Source organism: Anguilla anguilla, chromosome 15, assembly GCF_013347855.1.
Source record: "Anguilla anguilla isolate fAngAng1 chromosome 15, fAngAng1.pri, whole genome shotgun sequence".
NCBI classification, from domain to species: domain Eukaryota; kingdom Metazoa; phylum Chordata; class Actinopteri; order Anguilliformes; family Anguillidae; genus Anguilla; species Anguilla anguilla.
The window spans coordinates 9718748-9725783 of record NC_049215.1 but is presented as its reverse complement, the minus strand read 5'-3'; the positions used below and the strand labels follow the sequence as shown (position 1 = coordinate 9725783).

Genomic DNA, 7036 nt, shown 5'->3' with positions numbered 1-7036 from the left:
TTATTTGATTTCTTAAGAAAACTATTGACAGAGTGAGCTTTTGCAGTATGAATACTGCTGCAGGTGTCAGGGGTTAAGACAGCACTGCGAAACATAGGCTACTGTACCAAATTTGAGATAAGATCAGATTAGGAGGCTGAAAATATTAAAATTGAGTCGAGTGCTATATTTCACAAAATGGCACCTCTTTGATCCCTTCTCTCTCTGTTCTATGAATAAAGCAGGAGAGAAAGCTGAGGAGTACTATTAATAATATGTTATTTTATTTCTTCAAGGATATCTTTTAAAAGATGCAAGCTGTAAAGGGGCTTGCCGTCAACAATATATTTTCTTTTCTTTTTTTCTTCATTTTATTATTATCATTATTTGGTACTCTGTGTATGATTAGTTTCTCAATAATGGTAGCAGTCTTCCATTAATAGTTATTCCACAATTTAACCACCAGAGGGTGATAAAGCTTTTCATGTATCACTAGTTTAGTTAGTTATTTGCCGTTTCTCAAAGCGCACTCCTAGTTAATCTACCACGGAGTGCCACAGGCCTGAGGGTGCTGCCAGGCTCCTCCCCTTAGGAGTTCTGGAGCCCATGGAAACGAGCTACCAGCCAATAACTGAAGAGCCTTTGCTTGGGGAGAGCAGTTTAAGACCGGATAGCAAGGGGAGGCCAAGGCTGGGGGTGAAATCAATAATTTTATGCCGTATTCTCAACATAGAAAACTTACAATAGTCTTAAATTCCCACACCCACCACACACACATGCAAGCACACACACACGCACACACATTCATGCACACACACACACACACACACACACTCACATGCACACAGACATACACACACAAATAAATAAATATATAAATCTATATGAAACCATGACAGCATAACCTCCAAAAAATAAAAGTTCATATGCTTTCATCTCCGGTCAACAGCAGGCCCCACTCTGAACAGCAAACCCAGCCAAATGTCTACTCAGGACCCCAGGCCTTGGGGGTGTCAGAAGGCAGGGTGCTGGGGGGGACATAGGCTGGTATATCATTTTGGGCCCTACTGGGGTGGGGCCAGAGAGGGTGGCGTGCCCTCCCTATTGAACTTGAAAGCGTTTGTCAGCTGCATTTTTTTCCAAATATCAGCTTAATGTCACAATTGGAAATATTCCTGTAAAATTGCACAAGGTCATAATGCCCGAAGCATAGGCTCTGCGTCTCGTGGCCACTGTCTGTGAACACTCTAGAAGTGGTTTGATGGTCCTGGGCCCTATTATCTAGGAGCTATTGAACTTGAAAGTGTTTGTCAGCTGCATTTTTTCCAAATATCAGCCTAAAGTCATAATTGGAAATATGTGTGTCAAATTGCACGAGGTAATAATGCACAAAGCATATTCTCTGCATCTTGTGGCCATTGTTTGTGTAATGTTACTTGCATTCATTCAGTTTAAGTGTTTCTAGCACCTTCTATAGGCCATTATGTGAATGTCACTCATTCCTGTTATTTCAGATGTTTGCATTCTCATTGGTTGTTTAAAGTCACATTGATTGCTAGTCACATTATAAGAGCAGCCATTTTCCCTCTTTCCCTGTTTGATCCAGGAGGCAGTAATGCAATTAAAATGGATGCCAACTGCTGTAAAACACCAAAGAAGAAGAATTTTCACTGTAACACAAGCTAAAGAACAGCCTGATTCAAGACCTCCTTTAATCTTGTTCCATCTGCCTGTGTGATCCTCGGAGAAGCTTTGTTTGTGAGTAGATTAATTCATCAATGTTTTTAGGAATTATTCCTGCTCATACTTAATTGTATTTCATAATATTTGTTTACATTATTTCATAGTCACTTATGAATTATTTGCAGTTTCACACTACAACAACTTGACCACATGAAAGTGCTGTATTTTCATTAAACGGACGTACAAGTGCACGTTGATAACTTACTTTATGCTCCTTCATCATTGAAGCTACCTAGGGCTACTTCAGTCAAGTCAGTTAAGAGTGCTTCTTCAAAAATAAATTGAAATACTGTGGCCATTGTTAGCGAACAATTTAAAAGTGGTTGGAAGGTGCTAGGCCCTATTCTCTAGGAGCTGTTGAACTTGAAAGCGTTTGCCGGCTGCATTTTTGTCCGAATGGCAGCTTAAAGCCACAGATGCAAATATTTGTGTAATAATGCCCAAAGCATAGGCTGTGCATCCCGTGGCCATTGTTTGTGTAATGTTACTTTCATTCACTCTGTTTAAGTGTTTCTAGCACCTTCTATAGGCTATTATGTGAATGCCATTTTTCCTGTTATTTCAGATGTTTGCCTTCTCATTGGTTGTTTAAAGTCACATTGAATGCTAGTCACATAAGAGCAGCCATTTTCCCTCTTTCCCCGTTTGATCCAGAAGGAGGCAGTAATGCAATTAAAAAGGATGCCAACTGCTGTAAAACACCAAAGAAGAAGAATTTTCACTGTAACACAAGCTAAAGAACAGCATGATTCAAGACCTCCTTTAATCTTGTTCCATCTGCCTGTGTGATCCTTGGGGAAGCTTTGTTTGTGAGTAGATTAATTCATCTATGTTTTTAGGAATTATTTCTGCTCATACTTCATTGTATTTCATAATATTTGTTTACATTATTTCATAGTCGCTTATGAATTATTTGCAGTTTCACACTACAACTTGACCACATGAAAGTGCTGTATCTTCATTAAACGGACGTTGATAACTTACTTTATGCTCCATCATTGAAGCTACCTAGGGCTACTTCAGTCAAGTCAGTTAATCCTCTCGGGTCGAGAGCTCCGCCGGCGGAGCTCGACAAGATGAAATTAACTTTCGTTTCTATTTGGATGATTAACTTCACGTCCTGTTATCATACAGACGCAACAAAAATATTGACAGAAACCTTAGAATCGCGACTTTCCAATGCGCACATTGGCAAATAATATTAATTGTTTTAAAAGTTTTAAATTTGATTAATTAGACCATGTATGCTTCGTTAAACTTTACTCATTACTACGTGAATTTCGCTCAGCAGGAAGTCCGCCCAAATCGCATTCACATGTTAACAACATTATAATTACTTTCCATAGAAGGAGACTAAAGGAGGCGCGATGCGAGATCCATGTGAGAAATGTTAAGTCTGCGAAAACGGGATAGAATGTCAGTGTCGCCATATTCACTTCTCTTGAGGTGTACATTTCGTTTATTTTTGGAAAATGGTCCGTCCGGAAGCCGACACTGATGAAGAGCGGTGTCATTTCGAACAGCGAACTGATCCAGCTGAGGATCAACTTCTTGCGTAAGTATATTTCTTATGATCATATTGGTAAATATGTGTACTGTATTGCAACGTATCTGTGTGTTTGTAGGAATATCCAGCAATATGCGCGTTTGTAAATTCCCACACCACGAACGATTCGAACTATTGCATCTCAAAATTATAGGCTAGGCTCTCTGCGTCTGGTTTTTAAAAGTATCAGGTAGACTGTATGTTTTTCGATCAAATTGGTAATAAATAGCCCGTGGCGTGGCTAGGATTCTAAAACTGATGTCCTCGGACAATCGATATTAGCATACTATAAGTAAATTCGGGAAATAGCAATATAATAACCACTTAGCTAAACAGACCTAGTCTACTTCAGATTGAGGCATTGTTATTGATGAGTTGCGTGTAGTTGGGCTGGAATATCAATATTTAATTTAGCTAATGTTGTTTCGTTGATAGCTTGCATTATTTGTAAATGTGTGCTGTATTACATTCTCTGTGTGTTTGTAGGAATATTCACTAATATGCGCGCTTGTAAATTCCCACACTACGAACGATTCTAACCATTGCTTCTCAAAATTATAGGTTACCTCTCTGCATCTGGTTGTGTTTGTTTGGTTCTTTGTTTGTATATGATGTAACCATGTCACATTTCCTAAGTTTTGTTTTCATTTGTTAGTGGCTTGCCCCTTTTTTGTAAAGCACATTTAATTTTCACCTGTTGAAGGAAATGTTCTATATAAATAAAGTTTGATTTGATGTCACATTTCCTAACAATTTTGTTTTTATCATATTTACAGATGCTGATCAGGAAACACGGCCTAGTTCACCACTAGCTAAGAAGCCACGCAAGTGTTGCAAGAGTACAACCAGTCTCATCTCATCTTCCATGCGTATAGTTTGCTTCAATAAATGTTCTGAAAATCAAAAGATGTCTTTGTTTCTGTCTTCTAAATGGCTCACTGAGTCTTTGTCTTAGTGGTGGGGAGGCATGCGCCCAGGTGTGAATAGCCTACGTAGCTGGCATGTCGTCCTACCCAATGCATATTCATTACAGAAAAGCCATTTGCCCTTCCATTCTCACCTGGTGTTGAAAAATAGTCACAACACTAACTTTTAGCAATTTATTTTATATTTCTCATTGGATTTGCTGAAATATTGTCATCTTTTGATACCCAAGACCTTGATGAACACATTTCAGTGACCAAAATTCTTATTCACAATTGTTTAGTGTGTTTTATTACAACATTCCTCTGCATGTTCAAAAATACTGTTTACAGTTTGTGTTTTTAGAGCAGTTTACAATCCACACATGATTATGACCTACTTACTGCTGCCATATTCTTGTAGCTGAGTTTGTGCTGAAAATAAAGATATGAAAAACTTTAGAATCACTGTATATGAAGTTGATGCAATTTACACAAATGTCAGAGCATCGCAGAATCACCAGTGTGCGACCTATTACAGTTAGACCCCAGAGGGTTAAAAGTGCTTCTTTAAAAATGAATTGAAATACTGTGGCCATTGTTTGCGAACAATTTAAAAGTGGTTTGAAGGTCCTAGGCCCTATTCTCTAGGAGCGTGTAAAATTGCGCGGGGTGGTAGCGCCCGAAGCATAGGCTCTGCTTCTCGGGGTCGCTGTCTGTGAACACTCTAGCAGTGGTTTGAAGGTCCTAGGCCCTATTGTCTGGGAGCTATTGATCCTTGAAAGCGTTAGCCGGCTGCATTTCTTTCCGATCCGCGGTATAAAGTCAGGGTTGGAAATATTTGTGTAAAATTGCGCGGGGTGGTAGCGCCCGAAGCATAGGCTCTGCTTGTCGGGGCCGCTGTCTGTGAACACTCTAGCAGTGGTTTGATGGTCCTAGGCCCTATTGTCTGGGAGCTATTGAACCTTGAAAGCGTTAGCCGGCTGCATTTTTTCCCGATCGGCGGCTTAAAGTCACGGTTTGGAAATATTCGTGTAAAATCGCGTGGGGTGGTTGCGCCCGAAGCATAGGCTCTGCTTGATGCGGACGCTGTCTGTGAACACTAGCAGTGGTTTGATGGTCCTAGGCCCTATTGTCTGGGAGCTATTGAACCTTGAAAGCGTTAGCCGGCTGCATTTTTTTCCGATCGGCGGCTTAAAATCACAGATGGAAATATTCGTGTAAAATCGTGCGTGGTGGTAGCGCCCGAAGCATAGGCTCTGCTTCTCGGGGCCGCTGTCTGTGAACACTCTAGCAGTGGTTTGATGGTCCTTGGCCCTATTGTCTGGGAGCTATTGAACCTTGAAAGCGTTAGCCGGCTGCATTTTTTTCCGATCCGCGGCATAAAGTCACGGTTGGAAATATTCGTGCAAAATCGCGCGGGGTGGTAGCGCCCGAAGCATAGGCTCTGCTTGTCAGGGCCGCTGTCTGTGAACACTCTAGCAGTGGTTTGATGGTCCTAGGCCCTATTGTCTGGGAGCTATTGAACCTTGAATGCGTTAGCCGGCTGCATTTATTTCCGATCCGCGTTATAAAGTCACGGTTGGAAATATTTGTGTAAAATCGCACGGGGTGGTTGCGCCCGAAGCATAGGCTCTGCTTCTCAGGGCCGCTGTTTGTGAACACTAGCAGTGGTTTGATTGTCCTAGGCCCTATTGTCTGTGAGCTATTGAACCTTGAAAGCGTTAGCCGGCTGCATTTTTTTTCCGATCGGCAGCTTAAAGTCACAGATGTAAATATTCGTGTAAAATCGCGCGGGGTGGTAGCGCCCAAAGCATTGGCTCTGCTTCTCGGGGCCGCTGTCTGTGAACACTCTAGCAGTGGTTTGATGGTCCTAGTCCCTATTATCTGGGAGCTATTGAACCTTGAAAGCGTTAGCCGGCTGCATTTTTTTCCGATCGGCGGCATAAAGTCACGGTTGGAAATATTTGTGTAAAATCGCGCGTGGTGGTAGCGCCCGAAGCATAGGCTCTGCTTCTCGGGGCCGCTGTCTGTGAACACTCTAGCAGTGGTTTGATGGTCCTAGGCCCTATTGTCTGGGAGCTATTGAACCTTGAATGCGTTAGCCGGCTGCATTTTTTTCCGATCGGCGGCATAAAGTCACGGTTGGAAATATTCGTGTACAATCGCGTGGGGCCGTAGCGCCCGAAGCATAGGCTCTGCTTTTCAGGGCCGCTGTCTGTGAACACTCTAGCAGTGGTTTGATGGTCCTAGGCCCTATTATCTGGGAGCTATTGAACCTTGAAAGTGTTAGCCGGCTGCATTTTTTCCGATCCGCGGCTTAAAGTCACGGTTATAAATATTCGTGTAAAATCGCGCGTGGTGGTAGCGCCCGAAGCATAGGCTCTGCTTGTCGGGGCCTCTGTCTGTGAACACTCTAGCAGTGGTTTGATGGTCCTAGGCCCTATTGTCTGGGAGCTATTGAACCTTGAATACGTTAGCCGGCTGCATTTTTTTCCGATCGGCGGCATAAAGTCACGGTTGGAAATATTCGTGTAAAATCGCGTGGGGCCGTTGCGCCCGAAGCATAGGCTCTGCTTTTCAGGGCCGCTGTCTGTGAACACTCTAGCAGTGGTTTGATGGTCCTAGGCCCTATTGTCTGGGAGCTATTGAAACTTGAAAGCGTTAGCCGGCTGCATTTTTTTTCCGATCGGCAGCATAAAGTCACAGATGGAAATATTCGTGTAAAATCGTGCGGGGTTGTAGCGCCCGAAGCATAGGCTCTGCATCTCGGGGCCGCTGTCTGTGAACTTTCTAGTAGTGGTTTGATGGTCCTAGGCCCTATTGTCTGGCAGCTATTGATCCTTGAAAGCGTTAACCGGCTGCA

General features: G+C 42.6%; 1 long non-coding RNA gene across 2 annotated transcripts; it reads left to right on the top strand.

Annotated features, from left to right (window-relative positions):
- The first annotated feature begins 1581 nt into the window (after nt 1-1581).
- LOC118214518 lies at nt 1582-4174 on the top strand. Of its 2 annotated transcripts, XR_004762638.1 has the most exons (4): nt 1582-1737; nt 2377-2531; nt 3211-3277; nt 4045-4174. It is a non-coding gene; the product is annotated as an uncharacterized LOC118214518 (long non-coding RNA). The 2 variants fall into 2 exon arrangements; XR_004762637.1 differs by lacking the exons at nt 1582-1737; nt 2377-2531 and having other exon boundaries at nt 3082-3277.
- The last annotated feature ends 2862 nt before the right edge of the window (nt 4175-7036 follow it).